Raw genomic sequence first — 22,543 nt, 5'->3', positions numbered from 1 at the left:
TTGATACCCTCAACTCAATTTTGATCAATAAAATTTTATCAATATGACCAAAGTGCCCTTAATTGTATGAGTTTCAAATTCAAATTTAATTACTTAATTACATATAACTTAGGGCAATTTGGCTATATTGATAAAATTTTATTGTTCTAATTTGAGTCCAGGGTACCAAATTTGTAGGATTTCAAATTACAGGGTACCAGATGAGCATTATTGAAAACATAGGGTACCAAGTATGTATTTCAATAAAACATAAGGTACCAAATGGTTATATACCCTATAATTATATATAGCAATAATTATATACACACTCAAGTCACTATAAGAAAAGGGGTTTTCACCGACATGTTTCACGAATGTCGCCAGCAGAAAATGGTGTTTTTGCAGGCGCTAATTTGCGTCAGCATAAGCGATATATGCCGGTTCAATTCCCAAACACGCCGGCAAATTTCACGTTTGCATTTTTGCCAACGCATTAGGTGTTATTGCGCCGGCAAAAATGGTTTTTTTTTCGAATAAATTTTTTACAGTGCTTCTTTTGTCGGCACATTACGTAATGTCGCCGAGAAAAAGCATTAAATGCACCAGAAAAAGTTATAAATGTGCCGGCAAAAGTATTACATAATAGAAATACACATTTTTTTTAGATTTTTTGAAGTGATTTAAGTTTTATATATTATCATTCTTAAATTAATGAGTACTTAACATCTAATGAACGTGACAATGTATTTAGATTGTTCTAAGATTAACGAAAACACTAATGAACTTTGTAATTGTTAGCTATTAGAATTAAAGTGTTGTGATCATTGTCAATTATGATCTAACCATACGGTTGTCATTTTTTTAAATTTTTTGTTATCATAGGTCTAAATAAACTATTTGATTACACACAAAGTTTATGAATATATATAATCTTGCTCTTAGTGAGCATTATTAATGGTACTCAAGAGTATTGTTATTATGATATATGTGTACGTTTCAATGTTAATATATAAAACCATATTGACAAATAATGAAATGATTGATCATACCATTGGTGTTTTATTATAATTAACAAGAATTAATAGTGATCGTATTAATTGTGTAAGTGGATAAACTCTTGTGTTTTGTAATTATTGTTGTATGTCATCCAAATTCACCAATTTTTAGATATATTTAGTATTCATTAGTAATTATGTACATTATAAATAGTTCGATTAAACCCTAAGTGTTAAAATATCCTCAATGTTAAATAAGTATTACTAAAAGTTAACCTAGTTCGTTGACAGTGTATGTATCGTTGTCAGTCGATATAACATCCGAAATTATTAATATTTTAAACATTTTAAGTATTATTTTGTTGTTTAGAAACAATAAATATTTCAATTATTATACCCGGACGATTGAAATAAATTAGTTAATGAATATTTCAATTTAGTATGGACGAAACAAGCAATGACATCGGTGGTAGTTCCAAGAGGGGTTAGGGACCTTATTATGGCACCAATATTTAGAAGGAGCTCACCAAGAAAAAGTTGAGCCACCTGGTTGTAGATTTTGATCAAGAAAACGGTAGAGTCATTAAAGAGTACGGAAAGTGGTTCAACAACTTCATGACTCATATTTTGCGTTAGATTATACCCCTAACTACACTAAGTTGGGAACAAGTATCGACAGCTGATCGGGAAGTCATTCGTCGGAGGTTATCTATAATTGTCTTACCAAATTTTGAAGAAATTTTAAATAATGGTTTTTGCCATCCTTATAATATTTTAACAAACTCCAAAATTGTGATTGTATGACAAATTCATTTATCGAGGAGACAATCTTGTAATTAATGATGTCATTGAATTAATAGAGTGCTTATGTGTTATGAGCACATTATTATGTGAATTGTATTATGATATGATTATGCTTTTCATGTTTAGGTGTATTAAATATGCATGTGGGCCTATTTCTTATTAGAATGACATTTTCGTAATTTTGACCCGTTGAGGGTATAATTATAAATATGTGTTATATGATTGTGACAACATTATTATGTGGATAAATTTGAGTTACTTGGCATAAGGCAATCCTAGAGAGCTAGTTAGCGGAAAAGTCACAATGGGGTAAAATACCCAGCTCGGGGTGAGCTTAGGGATATTTTGGTAATTTGGTAGATTACCAGGAATTATAGAGTAACACGAATTAATCGATAGATGTCTTGGTTTGATAGATTATATGGGATTGTATGAGGTAATTTGAGGTTAGCGAGAATTATGCCAAATGACTAATTTTCCCTTGAGGGTAACTTTTAAGAAATAAGGGGCGAGGGGCGTAATGGTCATTTGACCACTTGAGTTAGTCAACTAGTAGCAGCCTTTGAGAAGGGGTCTTACACGTTTATTCCCTCGTCCTATTCTGTAATGTAGAAGCATTTTGGGAGCTCACTCAAAGGGGATGTTCAAGCTACACCCAAGTGAAATTTTGGAAGAAATTGAAGGGAGATTGAGCTTGTTGAGGAGTTTAGAACTACCAAACTACATGATTCAAGCCAGGGTTCAGATTAGGGCAAAATAAATCATGGTAAACCTATGGTTCCCTCATATTTCAATAGTATTTTGGGTTTTTGGTGATTTTGATTCCGAGTTTGAGGTTTCAAAGGGTGTTGTGATGGTTTGATTAGTGGGTTTTGTTACCTAAGCATAGAGTTTAGTTTCTGTGTCAAGAATTGTGTTAGAAATGTCTGGAATCGTTGAAATTGATGTTTTAATTGGCTGGTGTTGACGCCATTTTTTGTCAAGTTAAAACGTAGAGTAATTGAACAATATGAGCTATGGTGAGAATGAATAATATGGTGGAACAAAAAGCTTTTTACGTGGTTCAGCAGTTCAATCTGCCTAGTCCAGGAGAATCTGTTATTAAGACTTGGAGTTTTCTGGAAATCCTTCAGAGATGAATTACCCAGAGTTTTCTCTCAAAATATCAAAAGATCCATCCCTTTACAAGTGTTCATGACCTCTCTATTTATAGAGAGTTTTCAGAGTTCATTCCCACATATTTCGGGAATATACTTTTGCATATTAATCGAAGTAATTACATTAAATGTTGTAACTCCTAGATATAACAAAATGTCCCTTGAAGACCCGAGAACGGATAACAAACATGTTAATATCCCTTTAATGTTGGGATGTTACAACCATAAATATATTTAAACGTACAGAATGCGTCACATCAGATGACTCATCAAATCTCTAAAGTCAGCAACAAGCATCGTGTCAGTCAAGGTTTACGGACAGGTTACGAACTGGCCGTCTTATTCCAAGACCTGCTTAGAGCAGATAAATTCTATCGAGGCTGTCATGTTTTGAGCCTGCACTCTTTAAGCTCAGACTACTCGATCTGAAGGCACTCGGTAACGGATGTATCCCGATGCTATGCCCTTTCGAGCCTGGAAAGAATCACGAGGTTACATGTCTTCGAGATTGCCATCTTGCTTCGGAGGTTTTACAACTGGACCTTAAACATGTGTTTTATATATCTCGAGCTCATACTTGACGAGTCCAACTATCGAGGTCATAATTTCTGGTATCGAAATCTGGGTGTAACATTTTTCCCCCTCAAAAGTATTGGTTCGAATCCTATGAGAAGGAAACTTCTGAACTACTTCCATTGGAAACCGTACCATCAAATATACTCAAGTGTGGACACGCGTCAGCTGGGTATTGATCACTCAAAGTACTTTGAGTACCTTTGAAACCTGCCTACGCCTATCCATCTGCCATCCTTTAGGGTACCATCGAATTATTTGTCCCTGACCGTTGGATTGGATACGAAATATGGCCATTGGCTCAGATCAATTTGGCCTTTGACATTCCCAGGGGCCTATATATACGTCCCCATCGTCTTCCCCACTTCACTTTCGCTTGTGTTTTCAGAGGAAAAAAAGAAGAAAAACCAGAACTTTGATTTGCCTTGGTTCTTGCATGTTCTCCAAACCAAGAAAACAAAACAACGCTGGCAGGTTCAACTCTGTGAGATCTTCTTTGCAACCACTCCTTCGGTCTTCAATTTCTCAATACCCGCCAGCTTCATTGTGTAAGTATCTGTTCTTAACCCCTTATATCTGCGTTCATACTATATCTTTGCATGCACGTTTATGCTTCTGTTGCACCTTGGGCACTAGTTTTAGTACTTGGATATTTTTGGTCCATTCATTAGTTTAATACACTAGAACGTTTTGGCTAATAACCAATAGATTCAGGTTCTAGCATTATTGGTCCTAAACCCAGTTTATGCGACAAAGACCCAAATATGGCTCTTTCTTTGGTTTTTCGAATTTCGGAGGACATATCTTGCACACCAAGATATTGGGTACAAAATCAAAGTCTTTTAAAGAATGCATGATTCCCAAAAATATCACTTTTTGAATAACCGCCACCTTTTTTCCCTGATATATTGGGATTTCCAATAACATGTCCACCTTCTTTCCTTTCGGTGGACTATACGCTCTGAGATTGGCCTCATCCTTTGGATCGAGCTTGCCTTGTAGCCTCGATCATTCGAGCTTAGGTCTTCTATTTATCTCATTATTTCCTGTTTGCTTGGCCCTCACCCTTTTTCTTTTTTTTAGATGCCGCAGAACTTGAGAAAGTGGTGGGGGTATAAGCTTGCAATTCCTTATTCATCTACAACTCCGAGCCCAGAATCTCCTTTCACTCGAAACCAGCGCTTGATTCGGGAGGACATCCGGGATCATTTTTGTCGTCAGATAGACGAGGTCGAGGAAGGAAAAAGGAAAAAACTAAGGTTCACCCTTTATCCAGATTCGGACACTGAGCCTAGACCGATTCCTCTCGACCCCACGATTAAAGTGACAGTCACATTCAAGCAGGGAGATCTTCGATTCTCGCTAATGGGGGAACCTTCTACCTCGTAGCCGAGGAGGGAATTATTCAAGGCCAAGCACTATTGGTGCTCGGTCACATTGCAGGGATAGATAACTGGCATTCTGGCCTTTCATGGCATAGGATTTTCGGGCTCGCTGAGGTGCCGAGCTCCGACCTCCCACGAGCGAAGTTGCCGCGCTCTGGCAGATGGGAATCCTGACAGTAAGCTGATGTATGTAGCTTAGAGCCGGGAGCACATGAAGGTAGGAGCTCTTCTGCCTTTGAGGTCCTTTTTTTAAAGGCTTCTTTGATTTTGTTGGGCTGGCTCCCTTCCAGCTCAATAACAATTCTTATAGGGTTCTGTCCGCCCTGAGGTCGCTTTTCCATGAGCTAAAGTGGGAAGGACCTTCGCCTGAAGAGATCTTATATCTCTTTTGTCTGAAAAGCAATCCCTCCCGAGCTCGGGGACGAGGCGGCTTCTATTACCTTTCGAGCTATCCCAAGGAGATGAAGATCTTCGGGGATCTACCCAATCATCCACTAGACTTCAAGAAGGCCTTCTTCTGGACAGATTGCCTAGCTCCATCCCGATACTATTCGTTCAGGCGAATTCGTAAGCATCTCAAACTTCTTTCTTTTTTGTGCTCAAATTTTGTTTAGGCTCGTGCTTCGTTAAGATGTGTTTATTCTTCCAGCCAACTTCCACCATCTTACTCCCAACAAGGAGATGAGAGAGCATAAGGAGGCTCTGCTCCAATTCCCTTATGGCAGGAGGTCCCTCTCTTATCTCCTGCACGAAGACAAACTCCGAGCATGCGGCCTCTTGGAGAAGGATCAGTCCACATTTGACTAGTCCAATAAAAAGTATGACCAGTGGGAGCTCGTACCCCTCCCAACCCGTAACCTTCCTCCGAGGAGAGATGCGAGGCCTCCATCTCCAGCTCGGCGTCGCAGTAGTCCGCCATCGGGGAATGAGGCCAACGATGAAGCCTAGAGCTCGAGCTTGGGTGAGAGAGGTACAATCATCCTTAGCTCGGATTTGTAGTCTCTCTCACTACTAAAGCATAAACCCGATAGATTAATATTATGTGAGGACGATAGGAACCATTTCTCTGTATGGTCTTGGGTAGATGAGATGGTACATAGGTTCGATAGCTAGCTCGGAAAATTTGACACCATGTATAGTCCTCACGAGGAAAGGGACGGAATAGCCGTTCAATATGGGACTAATGACTATAGGGACCTTCCGAGGTTGACTTCCACCTATAGGGAAGGTACTCCCCCCGCCTCTTCTAAAGATGGGGGAATTATCTGGTTGTCGAGCACGAGCTCAGGGGAGAGTTCTAGTTAGGTTTTTCTTCACTTGTCTTTTCATTCCTTGTTTGATTGCATCATGCCAAATTACTTTGTTTTGGACTATCTCATAATGCGATGTGAATGTGCAGGTGATATGGACTCCGACCTTGACAATGTACTGGCCAGTAGAGGAGCTCAAAGGAGTAAGCACCCGAGGGGGTCGCGGAAAATAGACCTGCCTGCTAAGGTCCTTAAGAGGACCGAGAAGACGCCTCCTCCCCTGGCTCTGGTTGCTCCGAGCTCGGTTTTGAGTCCACCTGCTCAGGCCGAGACGTCCTCTTCGACCTTGCCTCCCGCTCCTCCTGCAATCCAAGTCCATCCCCCGCTTGGCCCACCTCCGAAGAAACCCTCAGCCTCAAGAACACAACTGCTTTCGATTTCTACTCACGTCAATGAGTATGTGATCAAAAACGCAGCTGGACCCCATGGGGCTACGCTAGGCTCGGACGTTCTATCTTGGTTGGGCCAGAGTTTTGGCAGCTTCGACGCCCCTCACTGGCAGTTTTTGAACAATGCTCAAGATTGCAACACTCTTTACGAAAAGAGCATCGAGCTTACTGCTGTGGTAACCTTTCTTCTCTCGCTTCTAGCTGTATTTATACTTGGTTCATATGCTAATTTCATTTCTTCATATGCCAGACTCTTGCTGTCTCTGCTCAACATAATTATAAGTTGAACAATGAGATCCACTCGAGTATGTCTTTTGCTTAGGAGGCAAAGGATCTCTAACTCAAGTTGAGAGACGAGCTCAAGGCCGTAAAGGAAAAGATGGAGGAAGAAGTTGAGCAGCTAAAGGCCAAGACAACCGAGCTTGAAAAACTGAATGTCCGGCTCGCGAAGCTTGAGCAGGTGAATGCTCGGGCCGCGGAGCTTGAGAAGATCAATGCCAAGCTTGAAGAAGAGAAGGCTGCCACTTTCAAGATCATGGAGGGTGAAATGACTTATCTTCTTGAAGAGTTTAAGGAGAAGAAGGATTGGGCAGTCGAGCTGGCCATGTATAGAATTTTGGGCAACAATGTTGGCCTCGACACCAGCTTCTTAGGCCCTCTTGAAGCAAAGCTCGTGGCTAAATGGCAAGCTTGGCTTGATGAGGAGGAGGCTGCTCGGGATGAGGCAGAGGGAGCCAGGGATGATGCTGATGCTGAGAAGGCCAAGGAAAATGTTGAGAAGACCAAGGAGAGTGATCATTCTTCTTAAATCTCGCCTCAGGGCTGCATCCCTCTGAATTTCTTGTAATAGTCTTTGTGTTTGTTTTTTTTATTTTTTATGCCCCCGGGGCCAAGACAATTCTATAGCTCGTGGAAGAGTTTATGATATATGAAATACCATTCTTGACTTTATTTTAATATATTTGCTTTACATTTCTTAGGTCAAAATATTTCGCGCATTTTATATTAAAGTGTCATAAATGCCTGTTTATTCATACAAACATTTGGTGGATTTAAGCTCGAGGTTCAATGCTTTTATGCACAATTTACTCGAAATATCCATATCCGACCTCGTTATTTATCAAGGTCAGAGATTACTTTTACCATGCACCCAAAAGTACTTGTATGGTGTGTAATGCAAATGTTTTAGTTATATCTTACTTTTTTAGTTACTTTTTCTCGTCCTCGGGTAGCTCCCTGAGGTTATGAGGTCGAAACTATCGTTTTGCAAGACACTCCAGCCTCGATCTCGAATTAACACGAAGTGGGTTTATGTTCCAACTTACCGTCGATTAGTTTTAGCTAGTTTGTTCCAAACCTATGAAGGTCGTGCTTGGTTTGTAATCCATACACTTATATTTCATCTAGTTCGCATATTTGGTTACATTCAAACATTTTTATCCTTTGATAATTTGATTATATCCAAACTATCTTATCTCGCGCATTTGGTTATATCCAAACACTTGTATGTTTTTGATAGTGTAGTTATATCCAAACTATTTTAGCTAGCACATTTGGTTATGCCAAACACTTGTATATTTTTCACATATGCTATTTTATTTTTTTAAAGCTGATGGTATATGTACCACTAATGCCCCCTTAAGATCCTATGAGTGTGACCATAGGTTATTCAATTAAGAGAGATTGCAAAAAATACAGCATATTAGAGCGAAATCAAACTTTATTCGAGTAATTCAATAATAGGAAAATAGTATAGGCAAACAAGCATGGTTATAGGCGACATCATTCCTACACTATTGATAGTAAGGTCGTAGGTGTTAGCCATTCCATGCTCATGGTACCAAACTTCCATTCAATCTTGCCAACTTGTATACGCCGGGTCGGATGATTGGTTTTATCTGATATGGTCCTTCCTAATTTGGCCTGAGCATGCCAGCTGCTGGATCCCGTGTCGCCAAGAATACGCGCCTCAGCACCAAATCTCCTACGCCGAATTTTCTATCTCAAACTCTTTTGTTGAAGTACCGAGTAGCTCGTTGTTGGTATACAACATTTTTTAGCTGAGCTTCTTTCCTTCTTTCTTCAATCAGGTGTAGACTTTCTTTGAGCTAGGATTGGTTTGAGGCTTGGTCATAAGCGAGGGTTCGAATTGTGGGAATTTCGACCTCGATTGGCAACATAGCCTCACAACCACATGCCCGAGAAAATGGGGTATGCCCTGTTGAAGTACGGGTCGTGGTTCTATATGCCCATAGAACTTGGGGCGATTCTTCAGGCCATTTTCCTTTAGCTTCTTCCAACTTCTTCTTTAGTGAACTCTTTAGAGTTTTATTTACAGCTTCGACCTGGCCATTCGCTTGGGGATGGGCCACAGATGAGAAGCTCTTTATTATCCCATTTTTTTTGCAAAAATTGGTAAATAGATCGCTGTCGAATTGAGTACCGTTATCGGACACAATCTTCCTTGGCATCCCATATCGACATATGATGTTCTTCACTACGAAGTCGAGGACTTTCTTCGAGGTGATTGTCGCCAAAGCTTCAGCTTCGGTTCACTTCGTGAAGTAATCTACGGCGACTACTGCGTATTTCACTCCACCTTTTCCAGTCGGCAATGAGCCTATGAGGTTGATTTCCCAGACCGTAAATGGCCACGGGGAGGTCATCATAGTTAGCTCCTAGGGTGGAGCTCGAGGAATTGTGGCGAACCGTTGGCACTTATCACACTTCTTGGCGTAGTTGAATGAATCTGTCTTGATGGTAGGCCAGAAGTATCCCCGGCGTATGATCTTCTTGGATAGAATATGCCCCCCAGTATGGTCTCCATAGAATCCTTCATGAATTTCCTCTAGAATTTTCTTAGCCTCGGGTGGGGTCACACATCGGAGTAGCGGCATGGAATATCTTCTTCTATATAGATTTCCATCTATAATGGTATACTTGGGGATTTGATACATCAGTTTTCAAGCCTTGGTCCGTTCTTCTGGGAGAGTGCCAGTCTCAAGGTATTCAATTATCGAAGTCATCTAGGTTGGCTCAGAATTGATCATGCAAACATCTTCCTACTCATGCTCGATAATACTGGGCGTCGTGAGATGTTCGATTGGCACGACATTTAGGTCGTCAGCCTCGGTAGAGGTAGAAAGCCTGGCTAAGGCATCTGTGTTCGAGTTTTATTCCCGGGGGACCTATTTTATCGCATAGAACTTGAAATGCTCCAGTGCTGATTTTTCATTTTCTAAATATGCAGCCATTCTCATACCATGAGCTTGGTACTCTACTAAAATTTAATTAACCACCAGCTGGGACTCACTGTAGCAATGTATTGCTTTGGCTTTAAGTTCCTTGGCTATACAGAGCCCTGCTAGTAGGGCCTCGTATTCGGCTTCGTTATTCGATGCGTCAAAGTTAAATCTCAAGGCAGAGTGAAATCGACTTCCTGCAGAGGTGATCAGAATTACACTTGCTCCCGATCCATTCTCATTGGAAGACTCGTCAACGTAAAGTTTCCACAGCTCGCGGGCCGGGGTTATAACTTCATCGTTGGCCACTCCAGTGCATTCCACTATGAAGTCTGCCAGGGCCTATCCTCTTATGGTCATCCTCGGATGATAAGTGATCTCGAACTGTCTGAGTTCAATGGCCCATTTAAGCAATCTACGTGAGGCTTCTGGCTTGGACAAGACTTGTCTTAGTGGTTGATCGGTCAGTACATGGATGGGGTGTGCTTGGAAATAGAGTTGGAGCTTTCGAGATGAGTAGATTAGGTTGAGAGCTAACTTCTCCATCAAGGGATATCTCGATTCTACCCCCAGTAACCTTTTATTGACATAATACACAGGCCTTTGCACCTTCTGTTCTTCTTGTACGAGTACCGCGCTAATGCCGTGCTCGGTCGTAGCAAGGTATAGGTATAGAACTTCTCCCATGATGGGTTTTGACAAGATGGGGGGTTCTGTGAGATGCTTCTTGAGCTCCCGAAAATCTAAATCGCATTCCTCCATCCATTCGAACTTCTTGCCTCCCCTCAAAAGGTTGAAAAATGGAAGACAACGGTTTGTAGATTTCGAGATAAATCTACTTAGCGCCGCCATCTTTCCAATCAAACTTTGGACATCCTTATGCTTCCAGGGTGAGGGCATATCAATTAGAGCCTGGATCTTGTCTGGATTTGCTTCTATTCCCCGGGCATTTACAATGAAGCCTAGGAATTTTCTCGAAGATACTCTAAAAGAACAATTCTGAGGGTTGAGCTTCATGTTATATCTCCGTACAGGACGAAGCATTCTTCGAGGTCATCAACATGGTTATTGTTATGTTAAGATTTAACTAGCATATCGTCAACATAAAATTCCATGTTATTACCTATCTGTTCGAAGAACATCATATTTACGAGTCGCTGGTAAGTGGTTCCAGCATTCTTGAGCCCGAATGGCGTGACATTGTAGCAATACAACCCTTTGTCTGTTACAAAACTCATATGCTCTTGGTCAGGGGCATGCATGGCAATCTGGTTATATCCAGAATAGGCGTCCATGAATGACATAAGTCCATGCCCTGTCGTGGAATCCACGAGCTGGTCGATCCAAGGTAAAGGGAAGCAGTCCTTAGGACAGGCCTTATTGAGGTCCGAGTAATCAATACAGGTCCGCCATGTCCCTTTAGGCTTCTGGACCAGTACTGGGTTGGCCACCCAATCAGGGTAAAAAGCGTCCCTGATGAATCAGTTTGCTTTCAACCTGTCGACTTCCACTTTAAGGGCCTTCTTTCTGTCGTCATCTAGTATTCTTCGCTTTTGCTGCTTCGGAGGGAAGCTTTTGTCAATATTCAATGTGTGGCTTACCACATTCGGACTTATCCCTATCATGTCCGAATGTGACCAAGCGAAGACATCCTGGTTCTTTTTTAAAAAGCAAATTAATTGCTATTTTGTTTCTTCGGGAAGGTTTTTCCCTACCTTTACTATTTTCGGGGGGTCTGCTTCTTTGAGCCTGACCTCTTCGAGCTCCTCCAATGGCTCAAGTTCAGCTCTATCCTCTATTCTTGGATCAATTTCTTCGTCTATTTCGAAGACTGTCCCATCCTTATTCTGAACAATGACGAGCGTTTGAGCGTTCGTCTGCTTCTTTCCTCTAATGGAAATGCTATAGCATTCCCTCCAAGCTAGCTGGTCTCCCTGCAGTGTCCCAATGCCACTAGAAGTCGAGAACTTGATGGCTAAATGCCTCACAGACGAAACTGCCCCCAGCCCTATTAGGGCGGGTCTCCCGAGCAACACATTGTAGGCCGATGGCAAGTCCACTGCTACGAATTCCATCATCTTGGTTGTTGAGACTGGAAAGTCTCCCAAGGTGACAGGGAGTTCAATGGACCCCATATAGGCAATCCCTTCTCCTGAAAAACCATACAACGTCATTGCACATGCCTTTAGGTCACGAAGCGCGAGTCCGATCTTTTCTAAGGTGGCCTTATAGAGAATTTTCACTGAGCTCCCATTATCAATAAGAACTCGGTGAACCCTCTTGTTCATGAGCAGAAGAGTGATGACCAGTGGGTCGTTGTGAGAAAATTGGACATGGGATGCATCATCCTCAGTAAAGGTTATAGGTTGAGATTCAACCCTTTGGTATTTCAGAGCTCTGGGTTCGGGTTCATAAGGGGACCCGTCGCCAGTTTTTAGCTCATTCACGTATCGCTTTTGGGCGTTCTTGCCCGATCCTACAAGATGAGGCCCGCCCGAGATGGTTAAGACATCTTCTCCATCAATCGGAGGGGGTCTCTCATCTTCCCTTGCTCGGGAATTGCTGTTTTGGGTAGGCGGTAGTGCAGCTGTCCTCTGGCTGGTAGAAGCCTGATTATTGTTCTGGTTCCTGACATACTGCCTGAAGTATCCTATCGAGATCAGACCTTCGATCTCGTCCTTTATTTTCTTGCACTCATCAGTAGTGTGTCTAGTATCTCTGTGAAATCTCCAGTATTTACTAGAGTCTCTCTTGGATATTTGGTTTCTCATGGGGTCTGGACGTTTGAAAGGGACCTGGTTTTCATTAGCCAGGTAAATATGTTGGAAAAAGCTTATACAGGATCTTTATTTATTTTCATGTATATCTAATATTAAACAAATTAATACGAGATAGCCTAAAACATGTTTCTAAAATTGAATTCAAAGAGAAAAAAATAATATAATACTTACAGTATACGCAGCGGAATTAAGAGTCCTTCCTTCAGTTTCTCTAACTCTTGTATCCTCTCTGTCGCAGAGTATTATCAAGAAACTGAACCGATCTTCTATTTTCTTCACAATCTTCCAATGTATCCTTAGAACCACCTAGACTAGTGTGGGCAATTCTCAACACATGATATAGATATAGAGAGAAGAAGAGAAAATAACAAAGCGGTTTAGAAAAGGACTTGTGTTTAGAGAGAATCTAAAACTATCAGAAAATCTGACTTGTGACTTACAAACTTATTCTTCTTTTGACTTCTCTCTAAGCACTCCTTTTATAGACTCAATTAGGCCATTTAATTTAATTAAAAAATCAATAAAATAATAGCCATTTTGAGGCCCTAGGTCGAAATTATCATGGGCTATAGGCCCGTGAAATTTCCCATTTGAATATAAGCCCATTGGACTTAAAATCAAGGCCTATATTATTTTTTATTGATTTAATTATTTAAATACTTTATCAAATTAATTATTTATAATTTGAACCTTGATTTAAATTTATTTATTAATTTAGATACCAATTTATCTTAATTAATAAATCTGCCATAATTTCTCTATTTTCTTCTCAAAATTACACAACTCTGTGAAACTATCCAAAATTGATCTGGTCAACTTTGATAATTCTAATTGATGATTAAATCAATTAATTGAGACTATCTAGATGATTTTATCCAAGGTACAATGGGGACCATGGGCCTATGAAATCAAGCTCCAATAAGTTATCATAAATCTAACAAATAAATTTATTAACTTATTAATTCCTCGTGACTCCACTATAGACTCGGAATTGCACTCTTGAATTCATAGAAGGCTCTATAACAAATATAGATACGCTATTAATTATCCATTGTTACAACCATAATTGTCACTCAATCCTCTATAGACGGTCTACAATGAGATAGGACTAAAATACCGTTTTATCCCTCATTGTATTTTATCCTTAAAACACTTAGTTCCTTGTAAATGATATTTCAGTAAACTAATTTAATTACTAAAATGAGATCTCTATCATTTAACACCTTGAACCAAACTAAAAGGAAACCATCATTTCACTTCTTCATCAGAAGCTATAGATGTTCATATCTATGATTAACACTCCCACTCAATTGTACTACCGAGTTCCCAAGATGTAAGTATAGGCTAGTCCGTAGGGTAAGCTGGTAACGAACAAGTCAAAGAACTCAAATAATGCAATCAGTTAGAATACTAACCACTCAGAATTGAGATTGAATTAACCTATGGTCAACTATATGATATGACTAGAATAGATAATAACGGTATGTTTACTTATCTTATCAACTGTCAATATCGGTCCTGTCCGATGTAACAAATACATCCGATCTTATCTACTTTGCTAATGTTCTGGAAAGAACATAACACTGTAATGTGTAAGTAGATCATATCGTAGATTGGCAAGTCAGTGTAAATCCGGTGCACTGACTAATCTTAGGACTAACTTATTTTGAACATATAATCATATTTATATTCCACTGTGATTACGTCATTATAAATAAGATTAGCTATATGCTCGGGATTTAATAGAAGTTTATATTAAACAAATAATCATGAAAATAAACACATGCGAGCAAAGTGATTGACCAAGTCAAAAAATTATTTCAATTCTTTTATTGATAATAAAATGAGATTACAAAGAATTTGTGTTTTAATTAGGGCATAAAACACCAACAAAATATTCTCCCGAGACTCGTTGAGCTCGGTGTACACTTTGTACACGGAGAAATATCTTCCCCCTTTCTTCTTCTTTCCCCCTTCCGCCTCGGGGTTACTTCCTTCATTCTTTTTTCTTTTAGAAGGGTTTTCTGCAGGAGGTTTCGAGGCTGATGGGTCTGCCGAGGTCGAGGCAGAGTTTGCGTTTGTTGTTGTAGTTATGGGCTGATAGGTCATATTCAGCGTTGACCTCGCCTCTTCTACATTGACAAACCTCTGAGCTCGCTGATTAAACTCGATTATGGACCTCATAGGCTTCCTCTGCATATCTTCCCAGAGGGGACTTCCCAACAATACCCCAGCTCGAGCGGCCATTAAATGACCACTGTCGTCTACATCACGAGCTTGGGCAACTTCTAGATTGAATCTTGTAAGGTAGCTGTCAATGTTTCATTTGGTTGTTGCCGGACATTGGTCAGGGTCGATGCCTCGGGCCTAATTCTGATCATGGCTCTAAATTGCTTCTTGAAATCTTTTGACAATTGATCCCAAGAAGTAATTGAATGCCTCTTATATTTTTCGAACCAGTTTTTTGCTGGTCCTGTAAGCGATGCTGGAAATAGCATGCATTTGGGCTCGTAACCCACATTACTTGCTCTCATAATAGTGTTAAACGTACTTAAGTGACTGTACGGGTCAGATTTCCCTTCAAAAGGTGGGACATAAGGAATCCAAAACCCCTGAGGAAACGGAGTGCTTGAAATGTGGGGAGCAAATGGCTTGAGCTCCTCATCAGACTCTTCATCCAGGTCCTGACTTCGCTCATTCTGTAAGGGCCTAAATGCCCTTTCGAATTGGTCAATTCTTTCCTAGACTGGATCCACGGGGGTTCTCACCTGAAATTGGCTATAGTTGATCACAATTCAAGGCTCGCGCCTTCACATGGGATCCTTGCGCCCATTTAGGCGATCTCTCAGGTCTGTGTTTGAGGGGATACCGCTACCCCGATTTTGATTCAAGTATTCCCGTAAGTCAGGGTGGTCCCATTGACTCCCAGTATTTCTGCATCCTTGATCATACATACTGACTGATCTGGTTTCTCCTGAGCCTTCGCTGGCAAGGCCCATTACATTGTTGTTTCGAGACAGATTCCTTTCAGGTTGTCTCGTCTCTAAAGTGTGAGCCCGAGAGATTTGGCTTCTCGTAGGCTGGGCGCCTCTCCATTCTCTAGTAGTTTCTCCATTCCCTTGCTTCCGTCTAGCTCGCCTGTCCCTATCACCTTGGGTCGCTTATGTGTTTCTCCAAGGCGGTGAGGGATATCTTATTGGTGACGGAGGGTGCCGTATGGGTGATGGTGGCTGCCACCCATTTCGGGGTCTGGAAGGTCCCGAGTTCGCCTTTGCTGGCTTGGGAATGTTCTGCGTGTTACCAGGATTCTAAGTCTGAGCCATTATGGGGGCTCAGTTATTCCTAGTTTCAGCTGGTAACTCGACATTCGAGGTAACAGGAGCTCTAGCCCGGGTGTTCCTTCGGGGCCTCATGGGAGCAGGCTGTTCTATCAATGGCGGAGGTTGCTCTGTTCTTCTTGTGGCAGCATTTTTGCAAGATCGCCCACGAGGCCTGCAGGGAGGAACATGAACGTCCCGTGGAGGTGGGGCCTGGACCTCAGGCGGAGGTTGGGGCTGAGCTGCCTGTTCCTCTGCAACCAATCTAGCTAGCTACTCGTTACGCTTCTTGGCCACCGCCAACTACTTTCTCAACTGTCAGTTTTCAAGTTCCACAATGGGGAAATATCGCTCAGGATTATAGTACATGTCCTCGTCGTCCCTGGGGACCGGTGGTGCAGGAGGTCCTCGAGAATCAGAGGATTCACTTCTCTCCTCTGGGTCCGGATTCATCATCGACTATTTCCCAGGGCGTCGCGGATAGCTGACTTCTTCTTCAGGAATATTAGGATCATTTGTGGCCATAGCTGATCAGGGAGGCTTCTTCAAATGACTAGACTAGGATTCATAATGCTTAATGCTCTTAATGAAAGCACCAAATTGTTGACGCAATTTTTTGTCAACTTAAAACGTAGAGCAATTAAACAATATGAGCTATGGTGCGAATGAATAATATGGTGGAACAACAAGCTTTTTACGTGGTTCAGTAGTTCAATCTGCCTAGTCCATGAGAATCTGTTATTAAGACTTGGAGTTTTCTGGAAATCCTTCAGAGATGAATTACCCAGAGTTTTCTCTCAAAATATCAAAAGATCCATCCTTTTACAAGTGTTCATGACCTCTCTATTTATAGAGAGTTTTCAGAGTTCATTCCCACATATTTTGGGAATATACTTTTGCATATTAATCTAAGTAATTACATTAAATTTTGTAACTCCTAGATATAAGGAAATGTCCCTTGAAGACCCGAGAGCGGATAACAAACATGTTAATATCCCTTTAATGTTGGGATGTTACAACCATAAATATCTTTAAACGTATAGAATGCGTCCATCAGATGACTCATCAAATCTCTGAAGTTAGCAACTAGCATCGTGTCAGTCAAGGTTTACGGACAGTTTACGAACTGGCCGTCTTATTCCAAGACCTGCTCGGAGCAGATAAATTCTATCGAGGCTGTCATGTTTTGAGCCTGCACTCTTTAAGCTTAGACTACTCGATCTGAAGGCACTAGGTAACGGATGTATCCCGATGCTATGCCCTTTCGAGCCTGGAAAGAATCACGAGGTTACATGTATTTGAGATTGCCATCTTGCTTTGGAGGTTATACAACTGGACCTTAAACATGTGTTTTATATATCTCGAGCTCATACTTGACGAGTCCAGCTTTCGAGGTCATAATTTCTGGTCTCAAAATCTGGGTGTAACAGCTAGAAATTGTATATTTACAATTTGGGGAAGAACATCAAATTCTTGGCTTATTTTCAACTTTCGAGGATCTAGCGCGACCGCGCTAGAGTCCCAGAAATAGGGAAATTAGGTTCGATTAGGGGTCGTGACTTGGGGGGTGCGGTCGCGCCAATGGTCTAGAAACCCCAGATTTTCTGTGGGTGCGACTGCGCTAAGGGCCCCAAAAAGCCTATTTTCTGGCTTTAGGGCTAGGCCCGGCCGACTTGGAAATCTGACTTGGGTGCTTGCTTGGGGGCTCGGGGGACATTTTTAGTGCCCCTTTAACTGAGGACCATGGTTTTAACATTTATATTTCAGTTTGGAACTCAGATTCTAGGGCTAAGTCTTGATGAACGTATACTTGTTTTGTGACTAGGGTTTTTTCCAGGCTTGGGTCAGGATCTACGCTCGGGGTCATTCCACTATCTCCAAGAGGATCGAGGAAAGAAAACTCCACCTGATACGTGAAATGTATGATTGGGGCTTGGCCTAGCTATTAATGTAATATGATCAGGGTCTGGCCCGTCTGTTAAATGTAACGTGATTAGGGCTCGGGCCCAGCTTATGAGCATGATTATAATTTTACTTGTATGAATTTGCTTAGTATATTGTAATGCATTGTATCTGCATGTATGATGAATGTATTGCGTGGATGTTTGTTCTAGCTAGGAAGCTTGGTTTATTAACTGAGAATCTGTCTGCTGTATCAGATCAAAGCTTGACCTGCTAGACAAGGGTATATCTGGTTAAAAGGGGCTCAGTTTATAAGTTGAGGGTTTCCAAGGATTGACTTATAAGTCGAGGTTCTGTAAGGCTCGGCTTATGAGTTATGAATGACGTTATGTGCGTTAAGCGCAGGCAGTTATGGCTAAGCTACCCCGGAAGTGCCATATGCACTTGACTGGCTCGGATGCCATATGAATAAATGGGAGTGAGACACGCACTTGTGTGACCCTATGGTCACTTATCTATACTGTGTATATGCTTGGTTCTAGATATTACTGTTAAGCATGCTGTTATATTTTGTGAATGGTCTAAATATGTTTTCTTGCTGACTCTTTTGGCTCGATTGCTTTGTAGTGCATATAAGGGTAAGGGGAAGCTTGGCCAGCCATAAGTTGGAGAGTGATAGCGGTGATGTGTACATATGTAGTCCACTTGATTGGCACGGCCGAGATATCACAGGGAGCTAGAATTGGACCCTTTTTTTTTTGCCTAGGCCGGCTTATTTTGTAATCCGTGGATTGTAACCAACTTTTAAACTTATATTTTGGGATCCCATGTAAAGACTAAAGTTTTGTTTAATGAAAATGTTTATGTCTTGACCAAAATTTTAAATACCTGAACCCTTAGTGGCTTAATCGAATGTTTCAATCCAAATGACTTGTTTAGCGAGTCCATCACTAATTTTAATCACACATGGTAACATACCCTAATTAGCAGGGCATTACAACTTTTTGTCAGAGTTGCCAAGGTTTAAGGGTTCCTGATGATGGACTGAGCATGTACACTCATCGCTAAAGAGAAGCTCGACTCAGGGTTTGGTAACTAATAATATATTTATGTGTGTAATTGCTTAAATGAAATATATATGCCTTACCTCCTTGTTTAAATAGAAGGTGTTATCAAATAAATTAGCATTTGTGACGTGGCAAATAATCTCTTGACACGTGGCTGACACCTGGAGTGTCTGCTAGAGTATCGACCAGGAGACACACCAGAAGCAGGACATACCTATTTTTACCACGACCATACTGGTCGGTGGTTCCGCTGGCAAAGAAACATTTATGGAAAGATCTTATGTATCTCGAATTTATTTCATACAATCTTCTGAATATCCCATGATTCAGGGGATAATATCTGTAACAATATTGGGCAACCCTCCATGAGCCTATAAAAAGCAGGAGATGGCTCATGGGAAGGGACTTTTGGAGCCCGGAAATCATAGAGACATAGAAATTATCTGTGAAAATTTGTATTGTTAATGAGGAGTGTTGAAACTCATTGAACCCAAGTTCTCTGATCACACTTTTGTTCCCATATCAATATCATTCTAAGTGGATGTAGGTCATTACCAGATTCTGGGGCCGAACCACTATAAATTACTGTGTTTTCTTTACTTTTGCCATTACATTATTATCCATACAATTTCGTCTATATCATTCATATTTTGACTCCGTGTCAGTTGGCTAAATCGAGGGTCAACATTCTGGTGCTTTCATTGAGAGGACGACTCATCATTGTTGATAAAACTAATGGCGAAAGCAGGGAAGAAAGCTGCTCAGACCGCCGCCGCTGCACCGTCGAATCCGCCACCTCCTCCTCCCCCTGCAAGCATGGCGGAAGATGAGCCGCAACTAGATTTTGAAGAGGAGGAAATGGACGATGCGACTTTGAGGAGCACCTTGGGCACGTTGCAGGAAGAGCTGGCTAGTCTGAGAGCCAATCAAGAGACTGCCGCAGAAGCTATGGCAAGGCAGCAGCAGGAACTTGATCGTCAGAAGGCGGAGTTAAGCGAGAGACAAGCGGAGGTGGATCGCCGCCAGACTGAGGCCATGGCAGCCCTTGAAGCGGCCTTGCTGTTGGCCAGAAATCAGGCCGCGCCTGCCTCGCAGCCTAATCAACCTGAAACTGGGCCACCCCAGGGAGGTCCCAATCCTAGCCCACCGGTCCATCCTTCAAGTCCGCAAAGGCCTGAACAGCCCCAGATGCCCCATGACGACGTCCCAATGGACCCCGAGGCAGATCCACCATCCCACGCTGCTCGAGGTAATCCCCCGCAGCAAAGGCAGAATAGGGCCGAGCGACAGCCTCGTAGTCCTAGACGCCGCGAGAATGATGGGCCACACCAAGCGAATAGGGGTCACTACCCTCCTGGTAACAGGAGAGACTCGGAGTTAGGCTCTGCAGTCCGTGGATCCCAACGGCATGATAATGCACGGGGACATCGCGACCAGCGCAGGCCACCCTCTAACGCTCGGGGTGTTTCTGCCAGAGACGGGAATAGAGGGAACAACCAGTCTTACCATAGCCAGTCAAAATTCAAAGATGGCCACGACTACAACGAGGCTGACTCAGGCAAGAACAATGCTGATGGGAGGAACGGAAATAAAGGTAAGAGCAGGAGCCAAATACCTCAAGATGATTAACCAAATAGACAAGATGCTGGGGGGCAACCCAGGCAAAATAATGTCTTCAACCGGCTCGGAGGTAGCGAGCAACGGAGAAGAGAGGAAGATCTAAGAGACATACTCAATGATCGTCGAGAGAAGCATGGTGAGAACATCCCCCCAGCAGCAGAGACCGTAGTTATTCCTACTGCGTTGCAAGCCCAGATAGACGCGCTAAATCAGGCTGTGCAACAGCTGGTCGGAGGAAGGACCTCTTATATTGACCACGATAGAAGAAAAGGCACTCCATTTATCCAAAGAATATCCAACGCAGAGACTCCCAGCAAGTTCAAGATGCCTACGCTCCCGAACTTTGATGGATACGGGGATCCCGTCTCGCATGTGAATAAGTTTGAAATCCAGATGGACATTTAGAAGGTGTCCGAAGATGCTCGGTGCAGGATTTTTCCTGCAACACTTTCTGAAGCCGCGCAGGAATGGTTCTTTAAGTTCCCACCTGCAAGCATAGTTTCTTGGGAAATGTTCGTAAGGGAGTTCTACGGACAGTTCTACGCAGTTCGTGTCCACCCGACCGAAGCAAACCAACTGGTTGAGATCCGCCAGCAAGATGGAGAATCACTAAAAGATTACATCCAGCGCTTTATGCGAGCGGCAGCCGGAGCAAAGACAGTCGGGGAGGAAGGAAAAATGATGGCTATAACCGCGGGAGTGAGGCGCCGTTCGCCCCTATGGAAAAGTCTTCGTAAGGATGGGGTTAGAACCACCTAGGAATTCTTAGACCGAGCTGATCGGTATATCAAACTCGAAGAAGCCATTGCCGATGATGGAAAATCCTTGAACAAGGGCAAGAAGGCTGCCGAACCCGCCAAAGCCGCCAATGGCACCAAACCAAATGGCAACGGCAAGGGCAACGGAAACGGCAACGATAATGGCAAGAATGGTGGGAAACGGCAACACAATGAGCCTTCCACCTCCGACAATAAACGAGCCAAGGGTAATCGTTATGAACCTAGGTTCACTAACTACACTGCCCTCATTGAGTCTCGAGGAGAGGTTTACCAGGCCACAAGCTCTAGTGTGCCCTACAAGAAACCTGGGCCCATTCGAAAAGACATTTCAAAAAGAGACACTACCAAATTCTGTCGTTACCATAACGACTATGGACATGACACTAATGAATGCAACCAGCTAAAAGATGAAATCGAGTTCCTCATTAGACAAGGACACTTGAGAAGGTACGTACGGGCCTCGGGAATTTCCCAACGAGAAGCTCCAGGTGGCAACGAGCAGACGTCCACACACCAACGCTCGCCACCATTACAGCCTGCCCCCGTAGCTGGAACACTTTTAACCATCTGTGGAGGCCCACACCTCGCAGGAAATAGCGGAAAGGCTAGAGAACGATATGCTCGAACTCTGCGCCACGACCAGGACATCGAGATGATGACTGTGGAGGACCGAGCGCCGAAGAAGGCCCGCTCAGAGGAATGCGGGATGACCTTCTCTGAGGGCGATGCCCAACACGTCCGGTTCCCACATTCCGATCCGCTGGTCGTGGATATCCAAATGGACAATATGATGGTGAAAAGAGTATTGGTCGATACAGGGAGTTCAGTGAACATCCTGTATAAATCAACGCTGGAACGCATGAAGCTGTCCGTGAAGGACTTGGAGCCCTGCAATCAAACCATATACGGCTTCTCTGGAGAAGGACTCGCACCAGCTGGAATGATCAAACTCCCAGTAACAACGGGTACAGCGCCTGCCTCAAGGACATTACTCGCCACTTTTGTAGTGGTCGATTGTCCTTCAGCGTATAACGCCGTTATTGGAAGACCCATACTGGTTGAACTGAGGGCCATCATCTCCATGTGGCACCTAGCCATGAAATTCCCAACGGACGCAGGGGTAGGATGCATTTTGGGAAACCAAAGGGAAGCCAGGGAGTGTTATAACGCCTCGATCACAAAGGCAAAAAGTGGAGCATCGAGGAGCACTACTCCAGAACGATTACAGATGACGGAGGACAGAC

Source organism: Humulus lupulus, chromosome 9 (genome assembly GCF_963169125.1).
Source record: "Humulus lupulus chromosome 9, drHumLupu1.1, whole genome shotgun sequence".
NCBI classification, from domain to species: Eukaryota; Viridiplantae; Streptophyta; class Magnoliopsida; order Rosales; family Cannabaceae; genus Humulus; species Humulus lupulus.
The sequence above is the reverse complement of the archived record's forward strand: the minus strand, read 5'-3'. Positions refer to the sequence as shown.